The following is a 12,258-nucleotide window of genomic DNA, read 5'->3' on the forward strand; positions in this document are numbered from 1 at the left end:
CTAATAATTATGGTTTTTGGAATGAACTCCCAAAGCTATTACCATGAAGTCAATTATGTCGCATAGGGACCCTACAGGACACAGAAGAATGGCCTCATAGGGTTTCAAACTCAGTAAACCTTTATGGAAGAAGACGTCCATATCTCTTCAGCTACATGGCTGGTAGTTTTGATGTGCTGACCTTTGAGTTAACAGTCAAGTGCTTCACAACTATCCCACCAGGACTCCCCTTGCAATGAATTCATCTTTAGGGAGCACATTTAGGAAAAGAAACTGACAATGAACAGTGGTGATGCTGCACAAAATGGTGAATGTAACTAATGTCCATGCACTGAACACTTACAATGGTTAAAATGATGTTATGCATTTTTAATAATATATGGACATTCACCACAATGCCTTTATAAAAATCATATCAATAGATAATTAATTTTTAAAAAATCAGACAAGTGTATGCCAGAGGCTCTATTAGGAAGGTTTTAAACAGATGCTGTACTCCAATAGTTGCATGGTGAGCTATACTCATAATAGAATTCAGGATCTCTTGTAACCATGACAGCTGCAAAGAAGAATTAAGATATAGCTTTAAATAATATCCTATCTCAAAATTAGCGTTTTTATTGTAAGACAATGAGAGCTCTCATATGTTCAGCCAGACTGGTAGAATCACCTCACTACTCACTGTTAGAGGAGAGCAACATGTCCTGCTATGTAGACTGTAGATTAGGTACCTCACAAGATGCTACCATATACCTTCAAGAGCTCCCATGAACAGACTTGATTAATTGCACAAGCAATGACTTAAGGTTCCTGGAGAGAGGGCCCAATTTTAGCCCAATTGAATATCCTGTCTGTCCCCAGCAAAAAGCAGATGGATTGTGACAGATGGTAGTATCCATTGCAATTGAATTGATGCCAACTCATAGAGATCTTAATGGACAGAGTAGAAATGTCTCATACTTTTTCCAAAGTTAAAAATCTTTATGGAAGCAGGCAGCTCCAGCATTCTCCAGTGAAATGGCTGGTGGATTTACCACCAATACATGTTAGTGGCTAAGTGCATAAACCCTGCACCGCTAATGGATTCTACTATAACCATATTCAGGGACATTGGCTATAGCTGCCATAATAATTGTGGTACATTCAGCAGAGGAGAAACAGAGTCTTCTTGGTATTTGTTGTTAGGTTTCTTAAAGCCGGCTTGGATTCTTAGTAACCCTATGCAAAATGGAATGAAGCACAGTCTGATGCTGTGCCAGCCTCACAGCGTGTATGTTTGAGCCCATTTTTGCAGCCACTGCATCAACCCCTCTCATCGAGGGGCTGCTGCTTCTTGGCTGACATTCTATGCTACCAAGCGTGATGCTCTTTGCCAAGGTTGGGCTCTCCTGATAACATTCACAAAATATGTGAGACAAGTCTTACCATCTTTGATTCTAAGGAGCATTCTGGTTCCGGATATACTTCTTCTAAGATAAATTATGCGTTTTTCTCAGTCCACAATATTTGAAATATTCATTGCTAACCCTGAAATTCAAATGCACCAATTTTCCTTTGGCCATCTTTATTTGTAGTCCAGATTTTACATGTACATGAGTTGATTGCAAATAGCATAGCTTGGGTCAGGCCTCAAAATGCTCTTTAACACTAAAGAAGTTTTTGGCACCAGACTTACCCAATGCATTATAGCATTTGATTTTTTTGGCTCCTGCTTCAATGAGTGTTGAGTGTGAACCCCAAAATCACAGACAAGTTCAATATTTTCTCCATTTATTATGGCATTTTTCTAAGATTTTGGTTTTGTTAACATTGAGTTGTAATCATATTGAAATGCTCAAGTTTTCATCTTCATCTTGGTCCTTGACATGTGTTTACTGACTTAGGAAATGCATTCTCCTTGTTGTCATCTGCACAGTGAATCAAAAGTGTCTCCCTATGGCCAGAAGGAGCTGCAGAACGTACTGATTTTCTTGTCCCATGCCCACATTGGCTCTTCATGTTTTCAGGAGAGACGAGCCCCTGGAAAAGGACATCATACTTGGAAAGCAGAGAGGCAGTTCAAAAGAAGGCCCTGGACAAGAGAGAGTGACACAGTGGCTGCAGCCCTGGGCTCACACACAAGGACAATTACGAGTGTTCTTTTGTACATAGGGTCACTCTGAGTGGGAACCGACTGGATCACACCTAGCAACAACAGCAAACATGTAACACACACAAGCAAATATAAATGTTTGCCTTTATGTATATGTTATACATAGATGTACAATTTATATTTTACACTTGTGAAATTATAAAGCTAATTTCAGACATAATCAAGCTCCTCTTAGAAAAAGTAAGATCCTGTTTGACTATTTGCTATTGTTGGGGTGCCTTTCAAAAATTGCTGTTTTCCATTAACATCTTTTTAAAATTTGGCAATTTTTTTTCTGTCAAAAGCTTGGTAATATCCTCACATTTCATAATTCAGGATTATGATCTATAGTACCCATATTTGTTTTCTTCTCAAAATTACGCTAGCCATTTCTATGTGGACTTTAAAATATGTGTTAGTATTCTGGGCTTCCAGGAAGCTCAGTGATATGCCTTTAATCTTCCTAAATACATATGATAAGCTAAATGTACGAACAGCCTTTCATTTCACATTTGCTTGTTATCAAGGTAAGTAGAAAACAGACCAGCAATTGAAATTATAAGGTTTTGTTGTTGTTATTTTGAAAATTGTATTGTGATTTGTGTTAAAGTTTAGAGTACATTAACTTTCAACCATTTATACACATTTTACTTCGCAACATTATTTGCAATCACCTCCGTGTGACAGCACTCTTCCTGCTTCCTTATGGGGTTCCCCTTCTCATTTATCCTTCTTGCCTCCTGTTGCATCTTCTGAACTTTGTTTGTGGGAAAGTCTGGCCTTTTGATTTAATGTGGCTGGTTGTGTTGAGCAGCGAGATCCTGATGGGTATTATTATTCATTTTATAGGATGTCTATTATTTGTCAGGTAAGTGATCCTAGGGGGTTGGCTCAGTTCCAGGTTCAAAGGGTGTCATAATTTAGGAGCCAGAGTCTCAACAATTCCACTTGGCTCTATCAAACAAGTTAGTCTTTTAAAAATGATGTTAAATATCGCCCTGCATGTTTATTCTAGACTATCCAAGACCCATCATTTGTCTGCCAGCTTGCTGTACCACGATGGCTTGTGAATTGCTGTGATGTTGGAAGCTATGTCACATCTATTTCAAATGCCAGCAGTATCAATGAAGATAAACAAGTTTCAGCAGAGCTACTAAACTAGGAGCAGATTATGAAGAAGGAAGAGGCTGCTTACTTCTGAGACATTAGCCACCCCAAATCTTATGCAAAGCAGTTGAACATTGTCAGACACTGAAAACCTCATGAATTAGCAGCTGGGCATAATCGGGTATTCAGTTATAATGCCAGAGAATGAGCTCTTCGGGTTGGATGGCATTCAAAATACGGCAGCCTTCTCTAAGAAGAGTCACCATAATGATTGGATGGAGTAAAGCTTGTGGGAACTTTATTTGCTGATGGGACACAACTTAAAAGGAGAAGCTGCTGCAAACATCTATTACTATTAAGAACGTTGAATGTACAAAATATGAGCTTACGAAAAACCGAAGTCATCAGAAAAGAAATCTTACTTATTTAAAGTAGAGCAACACAGAGGCAACCAAAACCATGCCATAAAATGAACAAGGGGGAGAGCAAGGGGGTGAAGCTTTTATAAGAAAGTGTCTAATACGTGGCTTTACCTATTTGTAAAAGCTTTTAAAAATGTGATTAAACTAATTTGTGTAGCACCGCGGATTATCAGGAAATACAAAATAAATATAAGTGGATTTTAGCACAGCACTGGATTCATAAAAAACCACTGATACTGAATAGACTGACTCACAGTGATTGTCTATGGCAGAAGAGAGCTTTTCCTCAGGTTTCCGTAAGTGTTTAGGTAAATCTTTAGAGGAGTAGAAAGCCTCCTCCTTCTTGAGCAGAGCAGATGGTAGTTGGGAACCGCTGACCTTTCATTAGCAACCTGAACAGTGACCCACTACGCCAGCAGAGCTGGGCAATGGATCACAGCTGCGAAAAAGTACTTGTCGAATGAACGAATGAATAAATGAAAAACATGAAAAGGATGTCCAGTTGTCTACAGATGGGCATTGGGTCCCCATTGCACACTTCCCTCATTCACGATGATATGATTTCCCCCCACCTTGGTGCTTGATACCTGGTACCTCGAACCTTTGTGATCACACATGCTGGTGTGCTTCTTCCATGAGGGCCCTGCTACCTCTGGGCTATATGGCCGCTTGTTTACCTTCAAGCCTTTAAGACTCCAGATGCTCTATCTCTCGATAGTCAGGCACATCAGCTTTCTTCACCACACTTACTAATGCACACATTCATCTTCAGCGTATATATGGGGAAAGTGAGCACACAATGATGATTTTTGTTCTTTGGCGTCTGCTACCTGATCCTTTCAACACCTCGTGATCAAACAGGCCTGTGTGCTTCTTCCCTGTGGGGTCTGTTGCTTCTGAGCTACATGGCCGCCCATCCACCTGCAAGTCTCTAAGACCCCAAATGCTATATCCTTTGATAACCAGGCACCATCAGCTTTCCCCACCACATTCACTTATGCACATGTTTGTCTTCAGCGATGTCAGGAAGGTGGGTATCAAGAAATGACCGCTTAGCTGAGCAAAGTGTTCTTGTATTGAGGGAATGCATGCTAGGAGGCCCAATGTCCACATGCTACCCTACTACTGAACCTATAAATATATACACATAGATCGATTAGCCCCAATAAAATGATTTTTAAAAAAGTCTTTAAGACTTAAAAAAAGAAAAGAAAATGATAATGGTAACATATGTACAAATGTGCTTGACACAATGGATGTATGTATGTATGGATTGTGATGAGAGCTGTAAGAGGCCCGAATAAAATGAATTTTTAAAAACATGAAAGGTGGAGAAACCTCAGGAAATAATTTTTATATATCTGTTGACATATGGTTCACATACAATATACTTCCATAGTTCAGTTTTATTAAAAATAACTGTACAATCATCACTACAATCAATTCCAAAACATTTTCCCTCTCGTATTCTCTATTAGTTACTCATCTCTTTCCACTGCTCCCCTCAAACCCCCTCCCCAGCATGCCTGCACTAATCCAGTTACTCTCTCTGTAGCTTTCACCCCTCCAGGCCTTCAAATACTGGAAAACATACCCCCACCGCCCAAGAAAAAAGCCCAAAGACCAACAACAATAGTAAACCAAACTAGAAAATAAACAAACTCCAATTGAGAGATAAGCAGGGAGTATTAAAAATTAGAACAAATTAAAATTGGGTCAAAAGGGAGCTCAAACGATCAGGTATCACATTTTACCCTAATTACAACTTACGTGATCATGTTTATGATAGTCTTTATCTGATAGGAAAGCTATTTACATCTCTCAACTATGGTCAAAGGGAATTCATCAGAGGCTTAATCCAGGTAGGGACCTGCAAATGGATTTTGGGTTTCCACTGTCATCCACTTCCTTCTGAATAACAGGTGTTCACAATTTAATCCCTGATACCATTCCCTTCTTTAGATTTGAATTGTGTTATTTATCATCCTTGGATCAAACAGGCTGGTGTGCTTCTTCCAGGTGGGCTACGTTTATGCCTCACTTAGAGGGCTGCTTGTTTAAAGACAACCTATTAAGACCCCAAACACTATCCTTTTTGACAGCTGGGTACCACTTGCTTTCTTCACCACACTTTGCTGTAGCACCCATATCTTCAGTGATCACTTCACAAGGGCAAGCACTCAACAGGGCCATGTCATGAGAACCAAACATTGCTATTTGGGAGCTAGAATCAAGTATGAGCTCAAAATCCATGAACATATCTAGGGTTTACAGTTCTCAATGTCATCCTATGATAGAGACCATTATCAATTATCACCCTGGGATATAAGACAATTCTATTGATAGTCTCATTAATTTATCTAATGGTATAGACTTTAATGAAATGTTTGGAAAAAGAAGTTGTACAAGAACAGACTCCCTCTGAGCTGCATGCCATGAATTATTGATTTGTACAGATTAAACTCTTAAATGATTGAGCACTATTTACATTGGCAATAAGGTGAGTGATAGGACATAATTTCCAATAACATTCATTCACAACATATCTATTAGATTAATACATGGCATAGTAAGGCAAGGAGGGCATTAAAATAGTAAATATATGATAGTGCTGGGCATCTTTTCATTGGGTATCCTTACAGCAAGGGATCCAAACAAAGTCCAATGAGTACTACTTCCATAGCCTTGGGCTGGCTCTTATCTAGCTCTTCTCACATCAGCGAGGTCCAGATTTAAGTCTAAGGGCTACAAGTGAGTTTGAGGTAAAGCCTAGTTTATTTAGCACGGTTTCCACATCGAAGCCTTTTGGGGTGGCCAATGAACCATCCTTGTGCTCCTTGAAAGGACGGTCTAAAGTATGTTTATAGCACATAAAGCATCACCAAGGGCTGCATAGAAACTAGATGAAAAGTGTCTAATGAGGGACATAGTACCTGGTTTATACTCCCCTTGGATATTGCTAAGCATTGTGAAGTTTGTTTGTTTGTTCCCTGATGGGAAGTTGCTTACCCCCAAAAGAAATGTATGTGTCTCCTCTGGAAAATAGATACTGCCCTCTCCGGTCTTGATTTGACTTTACAATAAAGATCTGTTTTCACTTGTTTTTTTATTAATCATTTTATTGAGGGTCTCTTAAAAATCCTCTGACCACCCATCACTCAATTGTAGTATGCACACTTGTACATGTGTTGCCATCAACATGTCCAAAACATTTTATTTCTACTTGAGCTGTTGGTATCAAATCCTCTGTTTCTCCCCTCCACACCCACTCTCCCACCCTCATGAATCCTTGATCAATTATACATTATTTTTGTTATTTCATATTTTAAACTGTCCGTTGTCTCCCTTCACCCATATTTCTGTTATTCATCCCCCTGGGGGATGGGCTATATATCCAAACTTGTGATGTCTGTGGATTTGGGGTGACCTCCTCACAAGGTTGCATGGGAGTAAATGAATGGTCTTCTCCCTTTCTCCTGCTCCTGTAGGCTGGCACCCTCGCTGAGGGAAGCTCTCTTCTGTAAGGTGGCTTTTAAGATGTCCATCTAAGGGAAGTGATGGATGATTCATGGATGCTAGGCAGGCTCTCTACCTCTTAGTTTCGGAGACTGGATTGGAAATTTATGTAAACTGAGAGCAGAAGCCTGCCTTCCTCTTTGTGTTTATCTTTATAGGAATTGACTGACACAAAATTTCATAAAGAATAATGGTTCCCAGTTCCTTCCATCTCAAGAGATGTTTCAAGCTTGTTTTTTAGTTATCTCAATAGTACATCTACAGGGCACTGCCCAAAGTTCTGCCTGGATTCAGAAAGGGATTTGAAACAAAGGATATTCTTGTTGATGTCAGGTGGATCTTGACTCAAAAAAGAAAACACCAGATAGATGTTTACTTGTGTTTTATTGACTATACAAAAGCACTTGACTGTGTGGATTATAACAAGTTATAGATAACTTTGAGAAGAATGGTAATTCCAGAACAATCCATCGTGCTCATGGGGAACTTGTATGTGTGAAAATAAATAGTTGTGAAAACAGAACACAAAATCTTGCATGACTTAAAATCAGGAAAGGTGTGCATCAGCGTTGTATCCTCTCACCATACATGTTCAATCTGTATGTTGAGCATATGATCAGAAAATCTGGCTTATATGAAGAAAGTGGTATCATGATTGGAGGAAGGCTTATTAACTACCTCTAACATCCAGATGACATAACCTTGTTTGCTATAAGTGAGGAGAATCTGAAGCACTTGCTGATGAAGATCATGGATTGCAACCTTCAGATGTAATATAAAGAAGACCAAAATCTTCACAACTGAGCCAATAGGTAATATCATAATAAATGGATAAAAGGTTAAAGTTTCCAAGATTTTGTCTAGCTTGGATTCACAATCAATGTTCATGGAAGCAGCAGCCAAGAGATCAAAAGTACTGGCATTAGGTAAATCTGCTGCACAAGATATTTTTAGAGTACTGAAAAGTGAGGATGCAACTTTGAGCACTAAGGTGCACCTGACCCATGCCAGTTCAATTGCCTAATATGTATGTAAAAGTTGTACTGAGGATAAGAGGACTGAAGAAGAATAGAAGCATTTGAATTGCAGTGCTGGAGATAACATTGAAAGGACCAATAAATATATCGTGGAAGAAGTAGAGTCAGGGTATTCTTTAGAGGCAAGCATGACAAGACTTTGTCTTACATACTTTGGATATATTGTCAGGAAGGAACAGTTCCCAAAGAAAGACATGCTTGGTAAAGTGGAGGGACAGCAAAAAAGAGGAAGGCCCTCAACAAGATTAATCAACACCATGGCTGCCACAATCGGCTCAGGCATAGCATAAGTATAAGAATTTCAGGGGACTGTCCAGTTTTTTGGTTTTTTTCCTGTTGCGGTAAAAGCCATTCTGGGTTGTAATAGATTTGATGGCACGCAACAACAACAACAACAGTATTTCATTGCTTAGATGAACCATACTTTCTTTTACTGTTAGGCGCTTGGGCTATTTCCAGCTTCTTGCTATTGTGAAATGTGCTGCAATAAACATTGGAGAGCGTACTTCTATTCACGTTCTATTTCTTAGTTCTTTGGGGTACATGCCCCATAGTGATATTGTTGAATGGTATGGAATTTCCATCCCCAGTTGTTTTAGGGAGGGCCATATTGCTTTAGTGATTGTCCATCTACAGTGAATAGAAGTTACAGTTTCTCAACAGTTTCTCCAGCATTTTTTTTAATTGGGCTGTCGGTGTAGGTGTAAAGTAGATTCTCATTGTAGTTTTAATTTGCATCTCCCAAATGTGTGATGATCATGAGCATGCTTCTCGTGTGCTTGTTAGCCATTTGAGTGTCAATTTTGGTGAACAGTCTGTTCATGTTCACTTTCTACCCACTTTTTAATTGAGTCATTTTTATTTTCTTACTGAGTTGTTACAGTGTTCTATCAGTTTTCGTAGTTAGACCCTTGTTCATTGTGTCATTGGTAAAGAAGAAAATGCCCAATCTGTAGATTGTTGTTTTACTCTTTTTATGAAGTCTTTTAATGTGCCAACGTGGTTTAATTTTAGTGGGTCCCAGTCATCTCCTCTGTCTTTCGCTGTGTGCTTCCTTTATTGTATTTACTTGGTAGCTTATGTGTGCCCTGCGATAGAGCCCTTAATTTTGTCCCAATTTTCTCATTGATGATGTGCGGTTTATTTTTAGATCTTTAAGCTAGTTTGACTTTGTTTTTGTGCATAGGGGGAGTTTTGAATCCTGTTTCCTTCTTCTGCATATTGAGACCCAATTTATCCCACACCATTTAGCAAAGAGGCTGTTTGGGGTTGTTTTGTTGTTGTTTTTCAATCTCATTTGATGGGTTTTGGTCCTTTGTCAAAGATCACGTGGCATTGATGGATACATGTACTTCTGGGTTTTCTGTTCACTTCTATCATTGGGGTAGCACCAGGCTGTTCTGATTACTGAGGTTGTGTTGTGTGAAGACTTCTACCTGGTTCTTCTTTTTAAGACGTTCTTTGCTTATCCTAGGGCTCTTCCCTCTTGATATGAAGCTGATGATTATTTTGTTCCATTCTTTAAATAATGTATTAGGGATTTGGGTTGGAATTGTGTTGTATCTATAGTTGACTTTAAGTAGTATTGATATTTTCTATTACTGCCTGTCCATAAACAGGGGATATTCTTCCATTTATGTAGATCTTTTCGTGGATTCTTTTTTTTTTAAATCATTTTATTGGGGCTCATACAATTCATCACAATACATAGATCAATTATGTAAAGCACACCTATACATTTGTTGCCCTCATCATTCCCAAAATTCGCTTTCCTCTTGGGATCCTGTGGGTTTTATTATTATTTTTTGTATAGGTCCTTTGTTTTCTTGGTTAGGTTTATTCCTAAGATTTTATCTTTTGTGTGGTTATTATAAATGGTACTGCTTTCTTAATATCTGTTTTGTAGCTCTCTTCACTGATGGACAGGAGTACACTGGATTTCAACTTGCTAATTCTTCTACTTTACTGAATCTCTCGATTGTTCCCAATACATTTTTTGTGGTGTCTCTGGTTTATTTATCTGTTGCATCATATTGTCTACAAATAGTGAATGTTTTGCTTCTTTGTGTATTTGATTCCCCTTGATTTCTTTTGGATTTCTTATGGTTCTGGCTAAGATGCCCAGTGTAATGTTGAATAAGAGTGATACTTCAAGTTATCCTTGTTTACAACCTGTTTTGAGGGAAAATGTTTTCCCCTTTTTCCTAGTTGAGTATGATATTGGCTGTTGGTTTTTCATATAAGGCCGCCATTATTTTGAGGAATTTCCAAACCAGAAATAGGTCTTTGATATGGTCAAATTGCACTATTGATATAATTGTTATTTTTGCTCTTTGCCTTGTTTACGTGGAGGACTCCATGGATTGTGTTTTGAATGTGAAACCATCCTTCAATCCCTGGTATGAAGGATGAATCCCACTTGGTCATTTTGATATGTGGGTAGATTCTATTGGCCAGAATTATGTTCAGGATTTTTGTGTATATATTCATGAGGGATATTGGAATGTAATTATCTATCTTTCTGGTCTCTACCTGGTTTGGGTATCAGGGTTAAGCTTGCTTCATATTCTGGAATAGCTTGCTTCATATTCTGTAGACTTGGTGAAAGCTCTTCTCTGAATGCTTGATAGGAATGCACTGTGAAGCCATTTGGTCTTGAGCTTTTTGTATTTTTTTGATGGGAAGTTTCTTAATGAACTTCTCTATTTCTTGTTATGTTATGGATCTGCTGAGATTGTCAAAATCTGTCTCCATTAATTTGAATGGATGATATATTTCTAGGCATTTTCCCATTTCTTCGAAATTATAAAATGTGTCGCAGTAGTTTTTCATAGTGATGTTATCAGTCTATATTTCATTTGGATTTGTTGTTTTTCATATCTTATTCTAGATACTTTCACCTTCTTTTTAACCTTTGTTAAGTTTGCAGTGACCTGTCAATTTTGTTAATAATTTCAAAGATTAAAATTTCTTTTCTTGTTATTTTTTTTCATTCCAGCCCCCCCCACCCCCGTCTCATTTTCTTCTGTTCCGAGTCTTCTGATTTGCTTTCTTCTTTTGTTGAGAGTTTATGTTGTTGCCCTTGCTCTAGTTGTTGAAAATTGGGCGTTAGGGTGCTGATTTTTTATTTCTCCTCGATTTTCATGTTTGCATTGATTGCTATAAATTGACTTCTGACTGCGTTTACTGTGTCTCACAGATTTGGGTATGTTGTTGTGGTATCATTTTTGTTTGTTTCAAGGAATTTTAAAATTTCATCACATATTTATTACCCAGACTTCTAAAAGAAGTACGTGGTTCAATCTCCATGTGTTTATTTATTTCAATTTCTGTTCCTTCTAGTGTTGATTTCTAGGTTTATAGCATTGTGATCTGTGAAACTAGATGGTAGAATTTCAATTTTTTTGAACTTGGTAAGACATGCTTTGTGGTCTATTCTTGAGAATGATCTATGTGTATTTGGAGAAGAATATATACTGTGTTCTTGTTGGCTGGAGCTTTTTGTATGTCTAGAAGGTTAAGTTTACTGTTTGTGTTGTTGAACTGTTTTATGTCTGTTCTGACCATCTTTCCTGGAGAGTGGAGCATTGTAGTCTGTCATTATTATTGTGTCTTTCTCTCTTTAATTCTGTGAAGATTAGATTAATGTATTTTGAAGACCTTTCATTGTGTGCATATATGCTTATTATAATTAGGTCAAAAGGGCTAGTGTTCCTTTAATCATGATGTAAGGTTCATTCTTATCTTTCATTATGATATTTGCCTTGAAGTCTCTTTTTTCAGGGATTAATATTGTCACACCTGCTTTTGCTTAGTATTCTTTTGTCCAGCCCTCTATTTTCAGTCTATACTGTATCCTTTTCTGAGGAGTGTTTCTTATAAGCAGTATATTTATGGGTCTTCTGTCCTTACCCATTCTGTTACTCTCTGTATTTTTACTGGTGCATTTACTGCTTTATTATTGATATTGATATATATGGACTTGTTACTGTGATTTTGATTTATTCTTGTGTTTCCTTCTTCTGCATATTGAGACCCAATTTAT

Source organism: Echinops telfairi, unplaced genomic scaffold, assembly GCF_000313985.2.
Source record: "Echinops telfairi isolate 266 unplaced genomic scaffold, ASM31398v2 ScPeMD7_7405;HRSCAF=8443, whole genome shotgun sequence".
Classification (NCBI taxonomy): Eukaryota; Metazoa; Chordata; class Mammalia; order Afrosoricida; family Tenrecidae; genus Echinops; species Echinops telfairi.